General features: G+C 33.2%; 1 long non-coding RNA gene across 1 annotated transcript in view; it reads right to left on the reverse strand.

Annotated features, from left to right (window-relative positions):
* The window catches only part of LOC107650043 (uncharacterized), a 72,024-nt gene that overhangs the window by 43,103 nt on the left and 2,504 nt on the right, over nucleotides 1-26,417 (reverse strand). The window contains exon 2 of the long non-coding RNA XR_008912089.1: nucleotides 25,546-25,715. This is a non-coding gene — a long non-coding RNA (uncharacterized LOC107650043). The remainder of the gene's footprint in view (nucleotides 1-25,545; nucleotides 25,716-26,417) is intronic.

The raw sequence follows: 26,417 nt of genomic DNA on the forward strand, positions 1-26,417 counted from the left end.
CAGAGTTCTACCCACTGTATTACCTACTACAATTAAGGTGGAAACTGTTTGAACACAGGGAATATTTCATTTTTGAATGTGTATACTTAGCCCCTAGAAGATCAAGCACTTAATAAATGTGTATTCATTGAATGAACTTTGATGATGATGATGATGATGATGATGATGACATCATCTGTAGGGTAGTGGCCATGAACAGGTCTGAAACTGCCCTCACCTCATTGATCTCAGTTTTAGCATATTTGCCTTAGCCCAATTAAACTCACAATTCAAAGGATTGTCCTCAATTTCCAGTGGCAGTAAAACTTAAATGTATGTGCCACCATGCCCAAAGCCTTAAAGAACATTGAAAAATTAAATGGTTTGCCGAGGGTCAAAGAGTTGGTACGTATACACTTTATATCGTTCCTCTCATTTTAAACTCACTGGACCAAATGAATGAGTTGCCAAATATATTATTCCCTACCTTGTATAAATAAGGAAGGAATCTTACTAGGTTTAATTGTCATGCTTGTGGTCATACATTTGCTACGAATCAAAGATGAAATTCAAACCAAGGTTTCTCTTCACTCCAGTTCCTGTGTTTTTCCACTTAAAGAACATAAAGGGTAGGTGTTTTAGTGAAAACTGAAGCTAGAGGCATGAAAACATGATCCTGTCTTTGACATTTTTTGACTATTGGACCTCAAGTCACTGAGTTTCTCTTAGGCTATTTCTTCATCTGTCAAATGAGTATCTCAACAGTATCTATAATATAGGGATATTGTATAGATCAAATAAGGTAAAATATGAAATGCTTTGTGAAGATTTAATGTTGGTGTTAAAGTATTTAATGGAGATAGTATTAGTGGTGATGGTGGTGGTAATGATAACTGTGGGATAAGTTAAAAAGGAAAGTTAGAACCAGGTTGAAAAAGGACTTTCACTGCAATGATCAAGAGTTAATATTTATTCTATGCTTGAGATATTGTTTCATTCTGAATCATTAAAGTTTTTTCTTAAGTAATAAAGTGATGTGATCAGAGTTTTAAATTAGAAAAGTTATTAGTACAGTATAATCTCCAAAGCCTAATATGTCATAATTGAACTCTTGCTTTTTATCCTTTTATGACAGTCTTCAAAAGACCTTCTTAAATCATATTTTAAAGAAAAATTTAAAGCATAGAATTAAGATATTTTGAACTTCTAAAGTCTAACATAACTTTAGAAGCAGTGTGGCCTTGTGGATAGAGGGTTTGTTTTTGTGTCAGGAACATATGGGTCCAAATTCTATATATGTCATATATTATGTGACCCTAGGCAAGTCACAACTTCTAGGACACAGAAAAAATCTCTAGAACATTATATTATAGATAGATGAGTTGCCAGAATGGATTGATGGGATGTTTTACATATATATGAAATCACAGGTTTTGAAAAACCAAAATGATACTTTAAATTACGTGTGAAATCTGTAAGATGAAATAATGTAAATTCAGTAACATAATCCCACTAAAAGACATTCTAACTTACTTATTTTGGTATTTCTGAGACAAACTATTAATTTTCCTCATTTTACCAAAAAAAAAAAGACCCAAACATCTAGATTCACCTGGTGATAATTGAAAAAAAGATTAAACATATATTACTTTAATCTTTAATACATTACTTTAGTCTTTTGATACTCAAAAGGTAGAGATATTAAATTAAAATTCAAGAAAAATCTCTCCAAACAAATCTCTGACCCAAGGTCACTTGGAACGTTGCTCAAGTTTACTTCGATATCTTGACTCTCAGAAAGAGTTTAGATGATTCTCCTATCATTCATTATAAACAATTTTTTTTCTTCCAATGCTTGATTGCAAAAGCAGATGGATAATGTCAAGAGTGCATTTTGTGGGAAATTAGACATTATAAACTTAGCCCTGAAATGCAGTTTACTTGTTTAGAATCTTACTCATTTGAGATGTGACCAGAAGGCAAATTGACTCTTTCAATGGCATTTCAATCTACTTATTACTCCCAACATGTAAAGTGACGTAAGTCACATAGCCAGATGTGAATGATTATGTTGGAAACTCAACAGTGTTAAGGAAACTGCTGAAGTCTATGACTAAAAGTCCTGAATACTTGCTGTTTAAAGCAAATTTTAGATTGTAAGCTGCCAGGGCTCCCAAAGGGAGTATAAACTTCAACAAAATTGCCAGAATATTAATTGACATTCTGGTTATACTGATTAAAAGGGAAGTGCTATCAATTCTTCTAGCCAGATAGATCAAAATATATATTCTACTGGATTAGAGCAAGTGATTCTTCAACTCATCATATGATGCAGAAAGGGTATGAAGAACAGTTTCAGTTAAGGTCAAGCAAACATTCAATGACAGACAGTAGACTCGACTCCAATTTCTTAACTCAAAGGGGTTATTATTCTTTTCAAAGGTTAGTCCTCTGAATACTAAATAAATCAAATAAGAAAATATTTGTGGAGTTCCAACATTGAAGGAAATTATAAATGGGATACATTATTTTTAAAGGAGAGATATAATTACTTTAGTAGAAAATACAAAGAATATATTATTCCATCATCACCATCACAATAGATTCATTTCTTAGACAATAAGTCCTAGAGAATTAGATTATGTTAATAGTTAATAAATTAGGAATTTCCAACAGTCTATAAATGTTAGGTAGGTTTTATATAGGACAACACAGCTAGTTAATGCTACAGGAAGGATTTGATCCTCTGTCTTCTAAGATGCTTTTGGTTTCGATCTATTTTATCCCTTTTCCAAGCTTGCTAAGCTATGCTTTCTGTATCTTTGACTACAGTCTGCAGAAACTAGAAATTAAAATGTACTTTTCTCTATTTAACTGAGCCTTAACCTCATTAAAGAATCTTCCTTTATAACTTCTTATCTATTCCTTAGCCTGATATTTGGGTGATAGGATTATACCAGTAAATGCCATAAACCTCTTCTTTAAGAAATTATCCCACTAATCAATTGTAAAGTTGGCAGCAGTACACTGTATCCTGGGCAGATGCCACAAGGAAATTCAGTCATATTAAATAAAAAGAATTACCAAGGGAGGGAAGTGTATAGCAGTGATGGTCTGATTTTAGAATTAGTAGCATGCAATAATTTAATGAAAGAAAAATGCATTTAGATAGGCAATATGTGGAAACATTTTTTCTGTTTCATTGTTGGCAGGGGTTTTCATTTGCCTTAATTGCTTTACAAGGCAAAAGGGAAATTTTACTACATGAAAAATAAAATAAAAATCAACCATCCAAGAGGAATGCCATCCATATGCTAATACTGAAAGCACTTTGTGAAGATTCTGCAACTTTTTCAACCAATGAATCATTATTATTATCCTTAAATATTCCTGTAATATCCATGGACCCTCTGTTCTTAGATGATGCTTTAAGGATGTGTATCTATAAATGTGTCTATGTATATACTTACATATATGTAATGCTCTACATTTGAATACAAATGTATACACCTTTAAAAATTATAGCAAAATGGATAGCAGGCATATTAGTTTAAGGTTCAAGTCACCTCTAACACAAACTAGTTTTGCATGGGAAAATAGTGAACCCAGCTAAATCTCAAAGATACTAACAAATAGAATAATAAGTAGTCTAAATTGATGGAGGGAGTTTTCACACTGGAAAATCACTGAGCCAATCAAAGAACAGATTAGGTGCTTGATGAAAACATAGCTCCACCCATGTCCTCAACATATATGAACACATAAATATCTGTTCAAGACCCTTTCTCATAGGTACTTCATTTACTTTTCATAATTGTTTAGGATTATGGGAAGAACAAGATATGGGGGAATCAATATTAGAGAAAGGTGCTAGTTGTAGAATGCTAAATATTTCTCAGGACTTTTCCCTACTCTGCAATGCAAAGATTTTGTTTGCATTGGAAGAAAATATCTTTGGTATTGACATAACAAGTCAACCAGATGGAGGTGGTGAATTAGTATTGATTAGATCCAACTGTTTGTGGTGATGGGCAGATTATTTAGTGAAATTGCAGATGGTATGTAGGCATAGGGGCAATGAAGTGATCTACAAAAAGCACCTGTAGTCTTGTGGGAGAACTCTGCCTTTTACTCTCTCTGTGTCTTTTTTTCCCCTGTCTCTTCTATAAGCATATCTAAGACTATTATGGTAGGGTCTAACTGTAACTGCTCTAAGACTCTAGGTTTTTAGACATAATTTTAATGTCATCATGACATTAATATGCTTTTTCATTGTTTAGTATTTTGAATTTTATAGATAAGAATTTTTCTAGTTCTTAAGAAAAGTGGTAATCATTCTGTATTGGATTTACCCCTCTTTCCCTTTTAATTTGATATGTTTGATTTTGATTCTCTTCACTTATTAAAGGTTGCCAATTCCACCTCAAAATTTCTTGCTTCTTTCTTTTCCTGGCTATTTCCACTGATCTCATCTGATATTTTACTCCCAAATTGGACTACCACAAAAATCTCCACACAGGTCTTCCCTCCTCTAACCCATTTTTAATCTATTCTTTACCTTGCCATAATAATATGCTTTATATTGATGCCATAATAATACACTTTACATTGGTGCCATAGCAATATCCTTTACATTGGGTACAATTGTCTAATAGGGGAAAGGAAGGAAAGATATAAACCATAAACTTTTTGTAACACCTTGATGGACTAATAATTTATAAAGCTCCAACCACCTGATTCCTGAATAGAAAGTTCCAAACCCTTTAACTGGAAAAAAATGAATGATTTCATACATTATTTAGCAATTGTTTACTGTCCTTATATAAGAGATCTTACAGTTTTGTCCAAAAGGATGTTTTTTGTTTTTACAATTGTACAGGTATTTAATCTCTTCAAAGTCTCTAGCTATTTTACACTGTTTTCTAATTCTGATAATAAAGTCTATCATTTGTAGTCCAAATAATTCCATTTTCTGTCTTGACTGATCATCTATTTACTATATTCTTCCCTCTCTTGTGAAATATTTTACTAACCCATCCTAAGTTATTATAGAATACTGTTTTCTGACATATGATAAAAATAACATGTGAACACCAGGGCACTGAAGCTGTAGTCTTCATATGCTTATAGTTTTTTTACCGGAGTCTGGCTGCTGTGTATCCAACAGCTTCTTGGAGCCACAGATGAGAGTTGGGTGAAAGATGGACACTAAATTTGGATTGCAGCCCTCACACCAGACTTACTAGTCCTTCCTGAATATTGGCTGATAGGTATGCTTCTCCCCAAAAAGCAAAGAGAATTCCCTGAGAAATATCTCAAAACAAAAATCTTCAATTCTCTTTTTTAAATGGTCTATATGAGCCAGACTATTATTCTCTCTATCAACATATACCACATTCTGTTATCCCTAAGTCTTTACTAACATTAGTCTTCTACTTCCGTTTTGCCTCCTTGAATTCCTTCCCATCCTTTAAAACTTACCTTATTTGTGATTTCTTTCACACAAACTTTTCTGATGCCTTCACTTGTTAATCAGTTCTCCCTTCAGATCCCAAATAAAACACAGTTAATTGTTTAAAGCATAGGTTATTTGATGTTAAATCTCTTTTCTAATAAAAGCTATAGAATAAGTTATGTTTAAAATATTCTATATTGATATTTTCGTAAACTTAAATTTGTAATTTATTAATTCCTTAGATATTAATCACCTAATAAAATCCTTTGCTTTTGTCAAAATATCTCTCCAAGTTGTTTTATAACATGACACAAAAGGGAAATGCATACTTTCATCATATTTTAAATGAGACCAAATGGATAAAGGACGTCTATTGACCATATTATGACATGCAGTTTGTACAGACAAACCACAGAACATATCCATCACTATGCATATCTGGGACAAATAATCAAAATGCAGTGGTAGTTCTAGGATTATATGGGAGGAGGACTGTGGGCTATTACTCCATCACAAAATAGCAAAATCATTTAAAAAATCTCAAATTACTCCTAGAAAAACTCCACTACTTCAATACCTAAATTTTGATAGTTTTATAGGCACGAGAAAACAAAATAGACTCAGAAATGTTGAAAATAAATGGAGCTTGATGGTCATGATCAGGCTGCAGCATATCAACAATGAATAGAAAGAAAAGCTATCAAAGCAGTATATGGAAGAAAGGGCATTTTAATGAAGTTTGATATGTCACTGTCCAATGTGTTCTACTAAAATTATGATACCAAGAGAAAGAAATAAAGGGAAAGTTGATGATGAATCATGATTAGCACCTCCTGACAGAGTGGTGATGGACTAGAAGTGCTAAATGTAGCATATATTTTAAGACATGGATGCTTTTGGATTGCTTTTATTTGATTATAGTTATGTGTTCAGAACGAGGGCATTTATTGAGTGTAAAATAGAAAATTTTGGGGAAACACAGAAGATTAATTTTAATGATATATTCAAATAAAACAGATATTCAAAATTTAAAACATATACAAAAGAGGTCAAAAGAAAGTTAAGAAAGATATGAACCAGCAGGAAATTATTGGCATTATTGTGTTAAAATTAATATGCATTTTTATTATTTTATATATGGACTTTATTTTTAATGTTATTTATTTTAAACATTCTTTTAAACATTTTTTTTGAGTTCAGAATTTTCTGCCTCTCTCCTACTCCTCTCTGAAGAAAGAAATATAATAACAATTATATATGTGAAATCATGGAAAATATATTTCCACATTACCATGATGCCAAAAAGTGAGAAAAATAAAGTAAAAAGTTATGCTTCAATCTAGACACATACTTCATCATTCTCTGGAGGTGGACAACATTTTTAACATAGGTCCTTTGGATATGTGTGGCATCTCTGTGTTGATCAGAGTAGCTAAATCATTCACAGTTGACTATTGTATAGTATTACTATTAATATTGGCAGGTTCTGCTCACTTCATTTTGTATTAGTTCTAATAAGTACTTTTATTTTTTAAGAACACAGATATTTTTGGATTAATATAAAATTATCTTCTTGTAATGTGTATACATGTGTGACTTTTGAGGGTGCAGATTTTCAGTAGTCTTTAAAGTCCTCATTCTCCTTCCTTTCTTATTCAATTTTTTCTTCTGATGAGTAATTGTCCATTTTCAATATACTAGGTTTAAGCTAGTGGCAAGATAGTGGCCATTTAATCAAGTGGTGAATTTAGCCCAAACCTTATTTTGGGGGATTCCAGCCTTGTCACTGGGCATTCCTAACTTTTCTCAGCCAAAGCTAAGTTCTATTTCTTTTAATTTCTACTTTTACTTATTGCTTTTAATTCTTTCCAGCAAAACTCTTGAGGTCCTTAGTTCTTTTCCACTTCAAGACTATCAAATCCATGGGTTCTTACCAGGTCTTCCGATTTATACAAACTCCAAAGAAAGAGATCACATTTCTCCTTGACCAACATGCTTCCTAATGTACTAAGTTTCTTGGCTGATTATCATCCTTCAAATTCAAAAAGGTCCAAAATGACATCACTTGTGAAGTCTTTTGACTCAGCAAAAACTGGATTTAAGTGAAGCACAAAATCTTTAGCCTTGCTTTCTCTTTCAAATTCATCAAAGTCTAATGGCAAGACAATAGTTAAGACAAATGGTGATAACTCAGGATAATCACTTAAATCAATTTACTTCTATTTTATCATCTGTAAAATTTACTGAAAAAGAAATGGAAAACCATATCAGTATCTCTGCCAAGAAAACTCAAAACCACAAAGAACTGAACAGGACTGAAGAAATTTGATTAATGATTCAACAGAGATATTAAGAGTTGGTCACAACTACTTGTTTCTTTTGATGATTAATTGAAAGAAATCTAGAATCTTTGTATTCACTGAGGTGGAACTATCAGACACCCTTTTTATTATCCAATTTTTGAATAACATAGAGATGTTGACATCTGTTTATTTTTACCAAGATCATCATCATCATCAACGTCTTTAAAATTTAAAGGATTCCAGGGTGCTGGAAAAGTGAGTGTCCTGTATTATACTTAAATGAAAATATGGATTAGCCTATATTGATGAAAGAAGAGATGGATCATCACTGGAGGAACCATCAATGAGATGGCAATCAAACCATTAAATATTAATGGTTTGTGTGTGTGCATGATTGAATCATTAACATAAATAACACAAACTAAGAAGAAAAGATAGCCATATTTTCAAAGATCATAGTCATATATGTATATTGCTCTGTACAATCATATTTACCACATTTAGTGTGGTTTTTTTCAGAATAATAACATAGATTGACTCATAAATGTAATCTTGGAAATACACTAAAATTTCAAAACAACATGGTAAGACATTAGTTTATTCTGAGGTTATATTTACTCTACTCTTTTGCCTTTGTATCTTTTGGTACTGAGTCTAGTATTTTTTAGCAACAGAGTATTTCCAAATCATGACTATTTTCTAGTTTTCTAAATCACTCAGGCCTCAGAAACAGCAGAGGGAGCTCACAGTACTTTTTTTTCTTTTATGCCTGCAATTTTTTTCCTTTTGTTACCATTTTTCTCAATGGCAAGGTTGTAAAATTAATAATCACCTTCAGTAAATCAAGAAAAAATTACCATAGATATGTAAATATAAATCTAGAAAGTATGATTTATTGGTTTTCCTGCAACCACCATCATAAGATTCTTATCTTTTCATATAAAAAGGAAAGACAAAGAAATAGAATATGTGGAATGTCATTTTGTAAAATTTTGATAGTCTTCAATATTCATTGTGGATTTGTATCATATGTACACCGTGTTTATCAGAAAATAAGTGTGGAGTATTGGATCTATTTATAATTCTGGGTCAAATCTTAAACTAACTGTGTGACTATAAGTAAAGGCTTTTAACCTGTTGTAACCTCAAATTTCCTAATTAATAAAATGAAGATAGTAGTACCTATTGTTGTGAGGCTTAAAAGAGAAGCTCAATCACTACATGAATGCCAATCTTATTATCAATTTTTTGTTATCCTATAAATTCATTGGGAGAGGAAATCTCTGATGAAGAAACTTCTTCTGACTTGACCCCTAAGAATATTCTCTGAGAGTGGAAGGGAGATGAGGAAATTGCTGCTCAAGAAATCCCAGTGACGTGCTTTTGCATCCAGTTCAGGTTCTAACCATTCCAAATGACATAATCTCAAGTCATATTACTATTCTATTTTCTAGCTCTGAATATTAATCAGTTTATTAATGCCTTCTCTAAATTTTGGTTCTAGGTACTGAATATAATAAGAAAGAAATAGTTTGACAGGGCAGGGTATAAAAGTATTGTCACCTTAATGTTACTGTATGCCATTCTTTATATTAATGCAACACAAAATTAGATTAAATTTTTTATTTGTCCTTCATCACATTATTGATTAATATTGACCTTTCAGTAAATTTAAGTTAGACTCCCGTGTCACTTAAAAATGCTATTTATGAACAGGGTGGAGTCAAGATGGTGGCTTAGAAGCAGTAGAAATTCAGACCTCTGAAAACCCTTCCTTACAGATCATAAACTGACTGCTCCTAAGTGTAACAGTTAATTTAGTCTCTTTTAATAAAAGTATTATATTTTTATGAGGTTTATTAATGATTATTAGAAATAAAGGATACAAAATAATAAGCCACGTGCCTAGGGTACAATTAGCCCATTCACAGCCTACTTACAACATGTTGCAATCTCTGAGTAAAGGAAGAGAGAGCCAAAGTAGGCATTGCAGCCAGTTTAAACATAAATTGTGTTCTCACCCAGGTGGGGACTCATGTGAGATTATAGGGAATTCTGGAAGTATTAAGGACTTCTGGGGATTGAAGTCTGGAGTTCAAATCTCCATTTTTACATAGGAGACTGAAAATCAAAGCTAACAACAAGACAGAGCCAAGGAACCATCCTGCTGGACTCAATTCAAAAGGTACTCCCCTGAAAAGATGGAATCTGAGAACACTTGGATTTAAGGGGAAGGCAGAAAGAAGGTCCCAGGACCTCTACCCCCACCTAGAATGCCAAGCCTCCAGTGGCAACAGGAAGCTCTGGGCGGGCAAAGGCACTGGTCTGGAGGGTATACCTTTCAGGGAGGGCTGGGCCAGGCTCAGAGCCTGAAACACAGGCGGCAGGAAAGGAGTTGGAGAAGGAGCACAGAGCTGGCAGCCTGGACAGAACTACAAAGACTCTCTATATTGTTCCAATCTTACAGGAGGTTTTGGTCTTAGGGCACATCCAGCCCAACCCAGCTGAACTTAATCCCATCAAAAGTCTTCAGAGGTAAGGGAAACCCAAAATCCAACAACTCCCCCTCACAGACTTCTGGATTTTAATCCAATCAAAAGCCTCCAGAGGACAGGGAAGCTCAAACTACAACACCCCTCCTGCACAGACTGCTGGGAGAGACCCTCTATCAAAGCTCTAAGAGGGGAGACTGACAGAAACCCCCAAAACCAAAAAAATTAGAGGAACAAGAGCACAAATAAGGGGAGCAAAGATGGGGTAAATATGAGCAAACAACAGTAAAGAAGAAAGAAATTACAATAGTCAGCTTCTGTACAGGTAATGAGCAAAGAGCAAATGAAACAGAAGGGGAGGGATCAGCAAAGGAAAAATCAGAAATCCCAGCAAATTGGAGATGGGCATTGGAAGAAGTCAAAATTCAATTCAAAACACAAATAAGAGAGACTGAAGACAATTGGGAAAAAGAACTTAAAAACTAAGATAAGTCATCTGGAAACAGAAAATAGTGTCTTGAAAGTCAAAATCAACCAGCTTGAAAATTAGGTAAATGAGATGAAAGATGAGGCAAAGAGGATGAAAGATGGCCTCCAAAGTAAATCAGACCAGAAGGAGAAGGATGACCAAAAAGCCAGGGATAAAATCCAGTCTTTAAGAACCAGAATACAACAACTAGAATTAAGTGACCTTGCAAGGCAGCAGGACATTATAAAACAAAACCAAAATAATGAAAAAATTGAGGAAAATATGAAACATTTCATTCACAAATAGATGATTTAGAAAATCATTTGAGGAGAAACAATTTAAGAATCATTGGTCTACCAGAAGACCATGAAAAAAGAAAAATCCTGGACATAATACTATAGGATATTATTCAAGAAACTGTCCTGATATTCTGGAACAGAATAAGCAAAGAAGGAGTTCTACCAAATTCATTTTAAGACAGAAACATGATACTGATTACAAAACCAAGGAGGTTAAAAACAGAGAAAGAAAACTATAGACTAATCTCCCTAATGAATATAGATGCAAAACTCTTAAGTAGGATTATAGCAAAAAGACTCCAGCAAGTCATCACAAGGGTTATTCACTATGATCAGATAAGATTCATAACATAAATGCAAGAATAGTTCAATATTAGGAAAACTACCCACATAATTGGCCATATTAAAAAGCAAAATGACAAAAATCACATGATTATCTCAATAGATGCAGAAAAAGCCTTTGATAAAATACGACACCCATTCCTTTTGAAAGCACTAGAAAGTATAGGATTAGAAGGGCCATTCCTAAAAATAACAAACAGTGTATAAGTAAAACGATCAGCAAATATCATCTGTAATGGAGATAAACTAGAAACCTTCCCAAAATGACCTGGACTGTAACAAGGATACCCTTTATCACCTCTGTTATTTAATATTGTACTAGAAACACTAGCAGTGGCAATTAGAGAAGAAAAAGAAATTGAAGGTATTATAATATGCAATGAGGAGACCAAGATATCACTCTTTGCAGATGATATGATTAAAGAATCCTAGAGAATCAACCAAAAAGCTAGTCAAGATAATCAACAACTTTAGCAAAGTTGCAAGATACAAAATAAACCCATATAAATCATCAGCATTTCTATATGTTTCCAACTCATTTCAGCAGAAAGAATTAGAAAGAGAAATGCCATTTAAAATCAAAATAGACAATATAAAATACTTAGGAATCTATCTGCCGAGACAAACACAGGAACTATCTCAACACAACTACAAAACACTCTCCACACAATTAAAACTAGATCTAAACAATTGGAGAAACATTGATTGCTCATGGGTAGGATGAGCTAACATAATAAAAATGACAATCCTGCTCAAATTAATTTACTTATTTAGTGTCATGCCCATTGAATTACCAATAAACTTTTTTACTGAACTAGAAAACCATGAAAAAGTTCATGTGGGAGAACAAAAGGTCAAGGATATGCTGGGAAATCATTAAAAAAAAATTTGAAGGAAGGTGGCCTTGCAGTCCCAAGACTCAAACTATACAATAAAACAGTGGTCATCAAAACAATTTGGTACTGGCTAAGAGTCAGAGATGAGAACTAGTGGAATAGACTAGGGTTAAGTGATCTCAGCAAGGCAGTCTTTGATAATCCCAATGATCCCAGCTTTGGGGACAAAAGTACATTATTTGATAAAAATTTCTGGGAAAAGTGGAAGACAGTATGGGAAAGATTAGGTTTGGATCAAGTTCTCACACCCTACACCAAGATAAACTCAGAATGAGTGAATGAATTGAATATAAGGAAGGAAACTATAAGCAAATTGGGTAAACACAGAATAGTATACATGTCAGATCTTTGTGAAAGGAAAGTCTTTAAAACCAAGCAAGAACTAGATAAAATCACAAAATATGAAATCAATAATTTGATTAAATCAAATTAAAATTTTTGTACAAACAAAACCAAGGCAACCAGGGAAACAACCAATTGGGAAATAATCATCATAACAAAAACCTCTGACAAAGCTATAATTACTTAAATTAGTATAGAGCTATATCAATTGTACAGAAAATCAAGCCATTCTCCAATTGATAAATGGGCAATATAGAAATTATGTAGAACTTTATGGAAACTTATAGAAATTGAAACTATTAATAAGCACATGAAAAAGTGTTCTAAATCTCTTTTCATTTGAGAAATGCAAATCAAAACAACTCTCAGGTATTATCTCATAATTAGCAGATTGGCTAACATGGCTTCAACGAAGAGTAATGAATCCTGTAGGGGATGTGGTAATGTTGGGACATTATTGCATTTCTGGTGGAGTTGTGAATTAATCCAACTATTCTGGAGGACAATGTGGAACTATGCCCAATGGTCTCTAAAAGACTGTCTGCCCCTTGATCCAGCCATAGCACTGCTGGGTTGTACCCAAAAGAGATAATAATGAAAGGTCTTGAACAAGAATATTCATAGCTGCACTCTTTGTGGTGTAAAAAAAAATTGGAAAATGAATGGATGCCCTTTGATTGGGAAATGGCTGAACAAATTGTGGTATACATTGGTGATGGAATTCTATTGTGTTCAAAGGAATAATAGACTGGAGGAATTCCATGGGAACTGGAAAGACCTCTAGTATTTGATGTAGAGGGAAAGGAGCAGAACCAGGAGAACATTGTACACAGAGACTGATACACTGTGGTATAATTAAATGTAATGGACTTCTCCATTAGTGGCAATGCAGTGATCGGAACAACTTGGAGTGATCTATGAGAAAAAAACACTATCCACATTCAGAGGAAAAACTGTGGGAGTAGAAATACAGAAAAAAACAACAACTGCTTCAATACATGGGTCGAGGCGGATATCTTTGTGGATATAGACTCAAAATGATCATCCTAGTGCAAACATCAATAAGATGGAAATAGGTTTCAATCAAGGACACATAGCATGTTGGCTGGGGATAGGTTTAGGGGAGGGGAGGGAGGGAAATAATATAATTCTTGTAACCAAGGAATGATTTTCTAAATTGACTAAATAAATTAACTTAATTTTTTTTAAAAAAGACATATACAGGAATATTCATGGCTGCCCTCTTTGTGGTGGCAAAAAATTTGGAAAATGAGGGGATGTCCTTCAATTGGAGAATGGCTGATGAAATTATGGTATATGTTGGTGATGGAATAATATTGTGCTCAAAGGAATAATAAACTATAGGAATTCCATGTGAACTGGAATGACCACCAGGAATTGATGCATAGTGAGAGGAGCAGAACCAGGAGAACATTGTACATAGAGACTGATACACTGTGGTACAATTAAATGTAATGGACTTCTCCATTAGTGACAATGCAGTGATCCTGTATAACTCGGAGGAATTTATGAAAAAAAAAACACTATCCACATTCAGAGGAAAATCTGTGTAGAAACACAGAAGAAAAACAAGTCCTTGATTCAATGGGTTGAGGGGGATATCATTGTGAATGTAGACTCTAAATGATCATCCTAGTGCAAACATCAACAACATGGAAATAGGTTCTGATCAAGGACACATGTAAAACCCAGTGGAAGTGTGCATCTGTTACAGGAAATTGTGGCGGAGGTGAGGGAAAGAATATGATTCTTGTGACCAAGGAATAATATTCTAAATTGTCTAATTAAATAAAATTTTAAAAAATAATGGCTATGAACCTAGGTGTCTCTACAGTAATAGGCAAAATAGGAAGAAGATATATTTTGGAAAAATATAGGGACAATACATTAGAGTGAGTGTCAGAGAAAATATATATTAATGTAGTATTAGTGGAAGTCTCAAGTCATCTAAAAATTCTTGAAAGCAATTTGGAATTGTAGACCAAAATCACTATACAATGTTTACTACAGAGGATACAATTTCCACAAAAAAGATCAAGAAAAAGGAAAAGGACTTGTGAACAAAAATCTTTACATCAGTCTTTTAGTGTAACAAAGAACTTGAAGTAAAGTGAGTACCCTTTTATTTGGGGAATTATTTCATAAATTATATTATATGCATGTATTAAAATTGTATTACATGTATGCAGAGGAAAAATGGACAGATTCAGAGAATGTAGAAAGAGTTTGCATGAACTGTGGCAGAAAGAAGTGAACCAAAACTATGAGAATAATACATACAATGACTAAAATATTGTTAAGTAAAACAACTAAATAAGAATAATTATGTCAAGGGAATAACTAATCACAATGATCAAAAACTGATAATAAATTTCAAAGTCTTGGCAGGGAGGCAATGGATTACAGGTACAAAATAATATCATATTTTGCGACAGGATCCATGCATGGATTTGTTTCATGTGACTATGTTTTTTTTTATTATAAGTAATATCTTCTTTTTTTAATTGCTGGATGTTGGGAGAAAGATGGAGGTGGTGTGAGTTGACAGTAATAGTGATAGTAAAAGAAGAGAAAGAATAGAGTATAAACTTATTCAAAATTGGATTAAACTAGGGGGAAGTTCAGAGGGGACCCAAAACATATACTACATTAGATTTGAAATGCATAAAATACTAAGAAAATGAAAATAGGAGATAGTCACAGTTTCTTATTCAAAAGTATTTTCCTTTTCTTCTTTGGAAAGGTAAATGATAATGTTTGTCAAGTTGATAATAATAAAAATACAATCCTGAAAATCAGCAAAAATTTAATGCCTTTAAACAAATTAATATTTAATTTAAATAATAAATGATATTAAAAATAAATACATTTAAATCATGTTTTGGGGGTATTTTTTATTTTTAGATAATTATTATGTAATGGAATTAAGCTTTTTACCTCTGAGTATGGCATAAAAGTAAGACACTTTAGTTCAAATGCAACATGGCTCATATGCTAGATTGTATCATCTGCTCATATGTCTGTGTCTAGTTATTCCCCAAGTGCCCACAGGTCAATAGTTGCTAAACAAATCTATATGTTACCTAGTTGAGATATTTTCTTGTCAGAAATATTTAAGTACAACATCAATTTAGGTGGAAGCTCTATTTATGGGACACTAGAGTTACAGAAAAAGCAAGAAGTTCAGATTTAAGGGATGCTCTTCTGACAAAATAATAACATTAGCATTTAGTTTAGAGTGAGATATATTTTTAACATTTTTATATTATTCTTAATCATAAGTTCCTTAACAATACATTGAGAGGTTCCTTTGCCAATAATGAAAAACGTTATCTAAAAGTCCATCAAATAAACACTCAAATTTTGTTTTCTGGCTTTTCATTACTTTTATTTGTTCAGACCTATAATTTCATAGATATACTAACTTCTAATTTGAAAATTCCTTACAATACAAATTTGAAAACTATCAGTAATTTACTGTATAAAAGATGTTTTCACATCTGAAAAATCAAATGACTTGTCCATAGTCAGGAAATGTGTACAAGGATTTGGACTTAAGTAGTACTAACTCCAAGGCTGACCCTGTATCCCCCTGGGCCATGTTGTATCCTTTGTAGATAGATTATAAAGAAAAAGTCTTGATGGGCATATGGCATGTTTTTCAGTCATCTTTATAAGCAGATGATACAATATTCTTTACAAGATTAAGTGTGGGTCACATCCTGGAGAAAAATCTCAAGACAAGCTAGATTATAGACCATATACTCCTATTTTATTTTTAATATTTATTTTTTTTTAAGGCTTAAGTAAGGAGCAATTTTCTTAGACTTCTAGGTGTGAGGACTAATGCTATCACATGACAAGCTCTGCTACAAACTATAAAAAATCACAGGGTTGTCTTTTTCATTGGTTCTCTGGTTAATATATATTTACATATATTAGGACTAAAGAATTTATATATTCCCAAGCAAGTATCTTGATGAGTTGAATAAAATGTCTGTTGAAGAGTTCAACCTTTAAAAGATAATTTGCATCTCCATGCTCAATATGAAAATAAAAATTTTTGGATTTATGAAATAAATCCAACTAGTCAGTAGGAAGTATTTTCCTCCACTAGTTTTAATGTTAATAGTTTATTAATAACATAACTCATCTTCTTCCTCCCTGTTCTAGTGACTACCATGTAAATTTTAACTGACTGCCTCATTAATCCCAAGTGAAAGCATTTGTATTTTGAAGGGATTTCCTAGAGTTTATCTATTGCCACAAGTACCAACTGATGTGTGTATGGTTGCACAACTCAGAACATCCTGGTCTCTAAAAAGTAGAAAATGAGTATTATCTAGAGGGTAATACAAAGGTTCAGGAAAGGCATAAGTACACTGTGATACCATTACAAACATGGGATTAGAAAGGACAAGCAGAATAAAGGATGTTATCAAAGAAATGCATGATTAAAAGAGTAGGCTGAATGGCTATATTATAATGAATTAAAACCTAATATCTAAACTACATGGTCTACTCACTATATCAACATGGGGTTAAGAGTAAGTGAAAAAGGCTGCTAAAATTTTGGGAGAACTTCTTATGGCAAAACTATGGGAAGAAATGGATGTCATACAGAATGGCAAGGATGTGTTATGTTCTCCATCGTTGAAAGGAATACTCCATCAATCAGAGAAATTTGGGTATTAGAGGAGGAAGCAGAACTCTAACAAAACCATATTAATTCTTTTTAAATTAACAAGCATTTATTCTCCTCCTTTTTCCCTCCACTTCTTCTGGAAGGAAGGAAGAAATTTAAAAAAGAAAGGAAGAAACAAAGACATATAAAGCAAACCAATTTTCATATCGGCCATGCCCAAATAAAAGTGCTTTATTCTACATATTTTGTCTATTACCTCTCTTTCAGTAGGTAAACAAGATACGTCATCACTGACTATCTGGATTCACACTCATTCAATTCAATGATCTGAGTTCTTTAATCTTCTAAAATGATCTAAAATCTTTTGAAACGTTATTGCATTATAATTTGTTGTGTTGTTTCCTTTCACTTCATCTGACATCAGTTCATTTCAAGTTTTCCAAATTTTCTCTGAAAATTTCCCTTTCTGATTTCATGATGCATAATATTTTGAAGGTGAATTCAAGTGTGTTAGTGAAGTTTTTAATTTTTCCAGATATATTCATATTCACTTTAAAATGACTTCAAGGCATAACTGAATAATATACTAACCATATGAATATGCATAACCTTTTAAAATTTATCTTACTTTCAATCAGAAAAAAATTGCCATTGATATTCCCTCTCCAAAATCCCCTTTAAGACTGAAAGAAAAACAAAACCCTTATTATAAACCTATATGTTAAAGCAAGACAAATCCCTTCATTGTCCACACTATACATATTATGTATACACATGAATGTGTATATGTACACAAAATAGATTTACATATAATGAAATATATGTATATTTATATTACATATATAGACTAGCTATAGACATAGAGAGGTAACAATAGAGTGGCAGAGTTAGAGAAAAAGAAAATTCCCCACTCCAAATCTCTCCATTCTCTTTCAAGCTATGGGTAGTATGTTTCATCATTGTTCCTTTAGAGTGGTGGTTAATGATTATGCTGATCATCAGAATTCCTCATTCATTCAAAGTTGGTCATCTTTTTTTGTATTTGTATAAATTGTTCCCTGGTTCTCTTCACTTCATGCAGTTCATATAAATCTTCTGAGGTTTTTCTGAAACCATCTTCTTTTTCATTTCTTATATCATATTATCTGACCACATTTGTTTAACATAGCTTGTTATTAAATTTATGAATAATCCTTTAGATTCCCATATTTATCTACTTTAAAGGAATCATAAATATTTTATATAGATCTTCAGGTTTTGTTTTGCTAAAATGAATTCCTTGAGAGACCACACATTTTATTTGAAGGCTTTGTTTTTAAATGTCTTGGAAACATTTGGTTTTGTGCCTTTAATATATGTATATATTCCTGTCACCACAACAAGGAGTAGGTGTGTATGTGAAAAAGAGAGGACAGAAACCTTTTGTTTGCTTGTTTGTTCTTTCTTCCATTCTCCTTCCTTTCTTTCAATTCATTTTGGTAGAGACAGACTCAATGAACTTCTATAGGAAATATCAGACAATCTTTTTTTCTTCATGTCATTTATTTTATTTTATTTTATTTTATTTCATTTTTTTTCATTGTAACTTATTTATTTAGTAAATTTAGAACATTATTTCTTGGATACAAGAATCATATCCTTTCCATCCCTTCCCTCCCCCCCCTTCCCATTGCTGATGCACAATTCCCTTGGATATTACATGTGTCCTTGATCAAAACCTATTTCCATGTTGTTGGTGTTTGCATTAGGATGTTCATTTAGAGTCTACATACCCAGTCATATCCCCTCTACCCATATAATCAAGCAATTGTTTATCTTTGGTGTTTCTACTCCCACATTTTTCTTCTGAATATGGATATCTCATAGATCCCTCCAAGTTGTTTAGGATCACTGCTTTGCCAGTGATGGAGAAATTCATTACATTTGATTGGACCACAGTGTATTGGTCTCTGTGTACAAAGTTCTCCTGGTTCTGCTCCTTTCCCTCTACATCAAATACTAGAGGTCTTTCCAGTTCCCATGGAATTCCTCCAATTTATTATTTCTTTGAGCACAATAGTATTCTATCACCAACATATACCACAATTTGTTCAGCCATTTCCCAATTGAAGGGCATCCACTCATTTTCCAATTTTTTTACACCACAAAGAGTGCAGCTATGAATATTCTTGTACAAGTCTTGTTCCTTATTATCTCTTTTGGGTACAAACACAGCAGTGCTATGGCTGGATCAAAGGGCAGACAGTCTTTTAGAGTCCTTTGGGCATAGTTCCAAATTGCCCTTCAGAATACTTGGATTAATTCACAACTCCACCAGCAATGCATTAATGTCCCAACTTTGCCAAATCCCCTCCAGCATTCATTACTTTCCATTGCTGTCATGTTAGCCAAACTGTTAGGTGTGAGGTGATGCCTCAGAGTTGTTTTGATTTGCATCTCTCTGATTATAAGAGATCTAGAACACTTTTTCATGTGCTTTTTAATAGTTTTGATTTCTTTATCTGAAAACTCCCTATTCATATCCCTTACCCATTTATCAATCGGAGAATGGCTTGATTTTTTGCACAACTGATTTAGCTCTTTATAAATTTAAGTAATTAGACATCTGTCAGAGGTTTTTATAATGAAGATTGTTTCACAATTGGTTGCTTCCCTGCTAATTTTGGTTGCATTGGTTTTGTTTGTAAAATAACTTTTTATTTGATGTAATCAAAATTATTTATTTTACATTTCATGAATTTTTCCCTAAGTCTTGCTTGGTTTTAAAATCTTTCCTTTCCTAAAGATCTGACATGTATTCTATTCTGTGTTCACCAAGTTTACTTATAGTTTCATTCTTTATATTCAAGTCATTTACTCATTCTGAGTTTATCTTGTGTAGGGTGTGAGAACTTGATGCAAACCTAATCTCTCCCATACTGTCTTCAAAATTTCCCAACAGTTTTAATCAAATAGTGGATTTTGGTTCCAAAAACTGGCATCTTTCGGATTATCATAAACTGTCTTGCTGAGGTCACGTACCCCAAGTCTATTCCAAAGATCTTCCTTTCTGTCTCTTAGTCAGTACCGAATTGTTTTGATGACTACTACTTATAGCATAGTTTGAGATCTGGGACTGCAAGTCCTCCTTCCTTCTCATTTTTTTCATGATTTCCCTGGATACCCTTGATCTTTTGTTCTTGCAGATGAACTTTGTTATGGTTTTTTTCTAATTCAGTAAAAAAGTTTTTTGGTAGCTCAATTGGTATGACACTAAATAAGTGAATTAATGTGGGTAGGATTGTCAATTTTATTATCTTAGCTCATCCTACCCATGAGCAATCAATGTTTCTCCAATTGTTTAGATCTAGTTTTAATTGTGTGGAGAATGTTTTGTAGTTGTGTTGAGATAGTTCCTGTGTTTGTCTCGGCAGATAGATTCCTAAGTATTTTATATAGTCTAGGGTGATTTTAAATGGAATTTCTCTTTTTAATTCTTGCTGCTGAGATACTTTGGAAACATATAGAAATGCTGATGATTTATATGGGTTTATTTTATATCTTGCAACTTTGCTAAAGTTGTTGTTTATCTTGACTAGCTTTTTAGTTGATTCTCTAGGATTTTTAAAGTAGACCATCATATCATCTGCAAAGAGTGATAGGTTGGTCTCCTCATTGCCTATTTTAATAGCTTCAATTTATTTTACTTCTCTAATCACTACACCTTGTGTTTCTAGTACAATGTTAAATAATAGAGGTGATAATAGACATCCTTGTTTTACTCATGATCTTATTGGGAAGGCTTCTAGTTTATCCCCATTGTAGATGTTTGCTGACCATTTTAAATACATAATATTTATTATTTTTTTAGGAAAGGCCCCTCTATTCCTATACTTTCTAGTGTTTTCAATATTAATGAGTGTTGTATTTTGTCAAAGGCTTTTTTTGCATCTATTGAGATAATCATATGATTTTTGTCAGTTTGCTTGTTTATATGGTCAATTATGTGGATAGTTTTCATAATATTGAATCATCCTTGCATTCCTGGTACGAATCCTACCTGATCATAGTGAATAACCCTCATGATCACTTGATGGAGTCTTTTTGCTAGTATTCTATTTAAGATTTTTGCATCTATATTCATTAAAGAGATTCATCTATAGTTTTCTTTCTCTGTTTTTGACCTGCCTGGCTTTGGAATCAGTACCATATTTGTGTCACAAAAGGAATTTGGTAGAAGTCCTTCTTTTATTATTCTGTCAAATAGTTTGTTTAATATTGGGATTAGTTATTCTTTGAATGTTTGATGGATTTCATTTGTGAATCCATCTAGATATGGGGATTTTCCTAAGGGAGTTCTTTGATGGTTTGTTCAATTTCTTTCTGTGATATGGGGTTGTTTAGGTAGTTTATTTCTTCTTATGTTAGTGTAGGCAATTTATATTCTTGCAAATATTCATCCTTATCACCTGTAAAAGTTAAAATAGTCTCTGGTAATAAAAAGTATTATGTTCTGTGAGGCTTATTAAAGATTATTAGAAATCAAGGACACAAAATAAGAAACCACATGCCCATGGTTGATTAACCAAATTCAGAACCCCCATGCTTAGTTTACTCACTACATTCTTGCAAATGGAAGATCAGAGAGGAAGAGAGAGAGCCGCGTGTAAACATAGAAGAGGAAGAAGCGGCTCTCGGGAGGCAGTTAGCCCGTTAAATACTAAATTGTGATCTTGCCTACTATGAAGACTCGAGGTTGTGATGCTTAACATATGTTAAATCATAGGCCTTCCTTGTATTATAGACAAGTATCTCAAATTTGGCTCTGACTCTAGTCCCTTTTCTGTCTTTCATAATGTGGCAACTTTCTGTAGTCCTGGCTACTGAATGGGTAAATGCATTAATGCTTAAATCATTTTAATTGGGCCCTGATTCAAGGACCTCATATAGATTTATTTTTATTTTATTTTTAGAATTTCTACACATAAGACTTTCATAGTCTATATTTCATCCAGAAATTATTTTTTCATTTGGATTTTTCTGATTTTTTTAAAATTTTCTTTACCAATTGATTCATATGCCTCATAACTCAGCCATGCATCCCTAAATAATCCCTGTGTTTTTCAATCACCCACTTCAGGTGGGTATGTAAAATTATTATTGTTTTAAATTGCAAAGTTTAAATTCCTTTTGAGAGAAATTTTAGATTAAGAAACATGCTACCTCTCAGAATTCAGAAACTGTACTGTTTGGAGAAGACACCATGGAGATGCCTCCACAGACCACAAGCTGCACGAGAAAGATCAAGAATGAACTTCGGGTGTGATTGATTGAACATTTATTTGTAAGTATACTTTCATGACAAACCCTAACTGGCTTTTTGTCAATGTGTCTAACAATTATTGGTTTTGTTCTCTTTTCCTCTTATCCTCAAATTGTTGTAGTTTCAAAGTTGGTATGTTTACAAGACCCAGGTGAGAGACTAGTCTTCCTTGGGCCTCAGGGGGTAGGGGGAATGTAAAATGTATATTTTAACCCTGGACTTCAATCCCCAGAAGTCCTTGATACTTCCCAGAATTCACTATTATATCACATGAGTCTCCACCTGTGTGAGATCACAATTTAGTATTTAATGGGCTCTCTGCCTCCCAAGAGCCTCCTTCTTCCTCTTCTATGCTCACACGTGGCTCTCTCTCTTCCTCTCTGCTCTTCCATTTCCAAGGCTGTAGTGAGTAAACTAAGTGTGGGGGTTCTGAAATTGGCTAATCAGCCATGGGCACATGGTTTAATATTTTGTATCCTTGTTTTCTAATAATCCCTAATAAACCTCATAAAAATAATACTTTTGTTACTAGAGACTATTTAAACTTTCACACACCTAGATTGCCATATTTATTGCCATATAATTGGGCATAATACTTTTTAATGATTGCTTTCATTTCCTCTTCATTAGAGGTTAGGTCTCCCTTTTCATCTTGGATACTGTCAATTTGGTTTTCTTCTTTCCTCTTTTTATTAGATTGACCAGTATATTGTCTATTTTATTGTTTTTTTTTTCAAAGTACCAGCTTCTAGCCTTATTTATTAAATCAATACTTCTTTGACTTTCAATTTTATTAATTTCTCCTTTGATTTTTAGGATCTCTAATTTAGTCTTTATCTGAGGATTTTTAATTTGTTCACTTTCTAGTTGTTCTTTTTTTTTTAATTTGCATGCCCATTCATTGACCTCTGCCATTCCTAATTTGTTAATATATGAACTCAAGGATATAAATTTCCCCCTGAGTACTGTTTTGGCTGCATGCCATACATTTTGAAGGGATGTCTCATCATTGTCATTTTCTTCAATAAAATTATTGATGGTTGCTATGATTTGTTCTTCAATCTATTCTGGAGAATTGAATTGTTTAATTTCCAATTAATTTTTGATTTGTCTCTCCATGTACCCTTTCTAATTATTATTTTCATTGCATTTTGATCTGAGAAGCTTGCATTTATTATTTCTGCTCTTTTGTACTTGTTTGCAAAGTTTTTATGCCCTAGTACATGGTCAATCTTTGTGAATGTACCATGTGCTGCTGAAAAGAAGGTGTATTCCTTTCTGTCCCTATTTATTTTTCTCCACATATCGACTAACTCTAAATTTTCTAAGATTTCATTCACTTATCTTACCTCTTTCTTATTTATATTTTGGTTTGATTTATCTAGTTCAGATAGAGGAAGGTTCAGATTTCCTACTGGATAGTTTTTCTATCTATTTCATCCTGGAGCACCACTAGTTTCTCCTTTAGAAATTTGGATGCTATGCCACTTGGTGCATACATGTTGAGTACTGATATTTCCTCATTTGTCTATACTGCTTTTTATCAGGATGTAATTACCTTCCCTATCTCTTTTAACAAAATCTATTTTTACTTTGGTTTTGTCAGATATCATGATTGAGACTCCTGCCTTCTTTTTATCAGTTGATGCCCAATAGATTTGGCTCCATCCTTTTACTTTTACCCTATGTGTGTCTACCTTCCTCATGTGTGTTCCTTGTAGACAAAATATGGTAGGGTTTTTGGTTTCTAATCCACTCTGCTATTTGCTTGAGTTTTATGGGTGAGTTAATTCTATATTCACATTCAGAGTTATGATTACCAGCTGTGTATTTCTCAGCATTTTGATTTACCCTCCTAGTCCTGCCTTTTCTTCTTTCACTATTTCCTTCTACACAAATGTTTTGTTTTTAATCAGACCCTCCTAATTCCCATCCTTATTTTACTTCCCTTTCTACTCCTCCCTTCTTATTCCCCTCTTATTTTCTTTACAGTCTTTTTAAACTACCTCCACCCTCTCTCTCCCTTGTACTGCTTCCCTCCCCATCAATCCATTTGTTACCCTTCTACTTCCTTATAGGGTCCGAATCAGTTCTCTGCCCCAATGTATTGGATTGTTCTTCCCTCTTTGAGTCAATTTCAATGCACATAAGAATTGAATATTTTCTATTTCCAATTTCTTTACTCTTCCAGTATATTGATGTTCTACCCCCCTGCCATGTGCTTCTTTGTGACATATAAATTTACCCCATTTTGTTCCTTTTCTCATTTCTTTTAGTGTTAACCTCCTTTTTGAGCTCTAGATGTGTGTGTGTGTGTGTGTGTGTGTATATATATATATGCATACATATATCTATATACATATTTATGTCTTGGCATTTCATCCTATATCCTTTGTCACTGTTCACTCCAAGTGTAATTCTTCTAGCTATCCAGGTGATAATAAGTATATTCTTACAGGGGAAATTATGGTTATTTAACAAAATAGAAGAATTCCAAGCATTTACAATGAAAAGACCAGACCTGAATGGAAAATTTGATGCTCAGACCCAGAACTCAAGAGAATCATCAAAAGATAATTAAGAAAGAAGGAAAAAAGAAAAAGCAAAAGAAACAAAAAAAAACATCTTTTTTAAAGAAACCCAATAATTTAAAATGATATGTATCTCTAAAAGAAAAGAGGTCTTTGGTATCTCTTAAAAATTGTTATTATCTGAGACAATCTTGATCCTCATTTTCCATGGGAATTGTCTGTTGGGTTGTTTTAGGCTCTTGAAGCCAATTTAGATTCAGAACATGCAAGCTATCAGTTTTCCTGAAGTGTTTTGATTCATGATACAGTCTGATTGCTGCCCACTCTGGTGTCAGGTCTGCAAATGTTTTACCTATGTTTGCATCTGAGTAGCAATAGAGTCTGATAAACTTGGCCACTGTCAGCTAACTGGAAATCTCTGCTGATTTACTTAAAAGATTGTTCACTGTTTTCAGTCTGGGATTCTTACCTTTTTTAATCATTTGCTGGATTTAGACTGGGCTTGAGATAGGAACTTATACCTGCCTCACTGTTCCTTGAGTCTGAGCACTCTTCTGAACTTGCTCCTCTACAGGGCCTAAGACTGATGGAGACAGAGCTCAGCACAGTTATCCTTGTCAGTCTGCTTTTGATCTGTACCTAAAATGGGAAAGAAGACAGCAAAGCTAATGATTCTCACCTATCCCTGTTTTGGTGTCAGGTATGAGTTTAGGGCTGGCTGAATAAGGATATGGGATTCTTTATTGTCCTGGTTTATAGACTCTATATGGGTTGGGTTCTGTTGTCAGTGTCTGCAGACCTCTCTTCCTTTCTAAGCCAAACTGGACTAGAAAAATGTCAATGATTTTTTTAAATTCACCCATTAAAATTCAGATTCCCATACTTACAATAGAAAGATGAAACTGCACATGGAAATTATCCAGAACCTAGACTGACTGCTGGACCATTCTAGGAATTCTGTAATCTATCATTTTTATTTTAGGAATTTTATAATCAAACAATGACCTTGGACCTCTTTCAAATGCCAATCTTTAGTAAGCGAAATAAGGTCCAGCATGGGATTTGGTAGTCTACTTTGGAGGTACGGACTCTATCATCATTCACTTCTTGTTTTGTTAATTTATGCTTCCTTCCTTTCCCTTTGATATTGTTGATACGAATATGTGAAAAACAAAATCCACTTGACTATTTGAGTACTCTTTTTAATTTGTTCCTAACCTTAATTATTTCCATGCTGGAAGACAGCTCCTGGTATACTTCCTCCCAAACAACCTCATATACTTTTAAAATATATCATGTAAATTTTACATATGAAAATTTTTAATCATACATTAGGATATG

This window comes from Monodelphis domestica, chromosome 5 (assembly GCF_027887165.1).
Source record: "Monodelphis domestica isolate mMonDom1 chromosome 5, mMonDom1.pri, whole genome shotgun sequence".
Classification (NCBI taxonomy): domain Eukaryota; kingdom Metazoa; phylum Chordata; class Mammalia; order Didelphimorphia; family Didelphidae; genus Monodelphis; species Monodelphis domestica.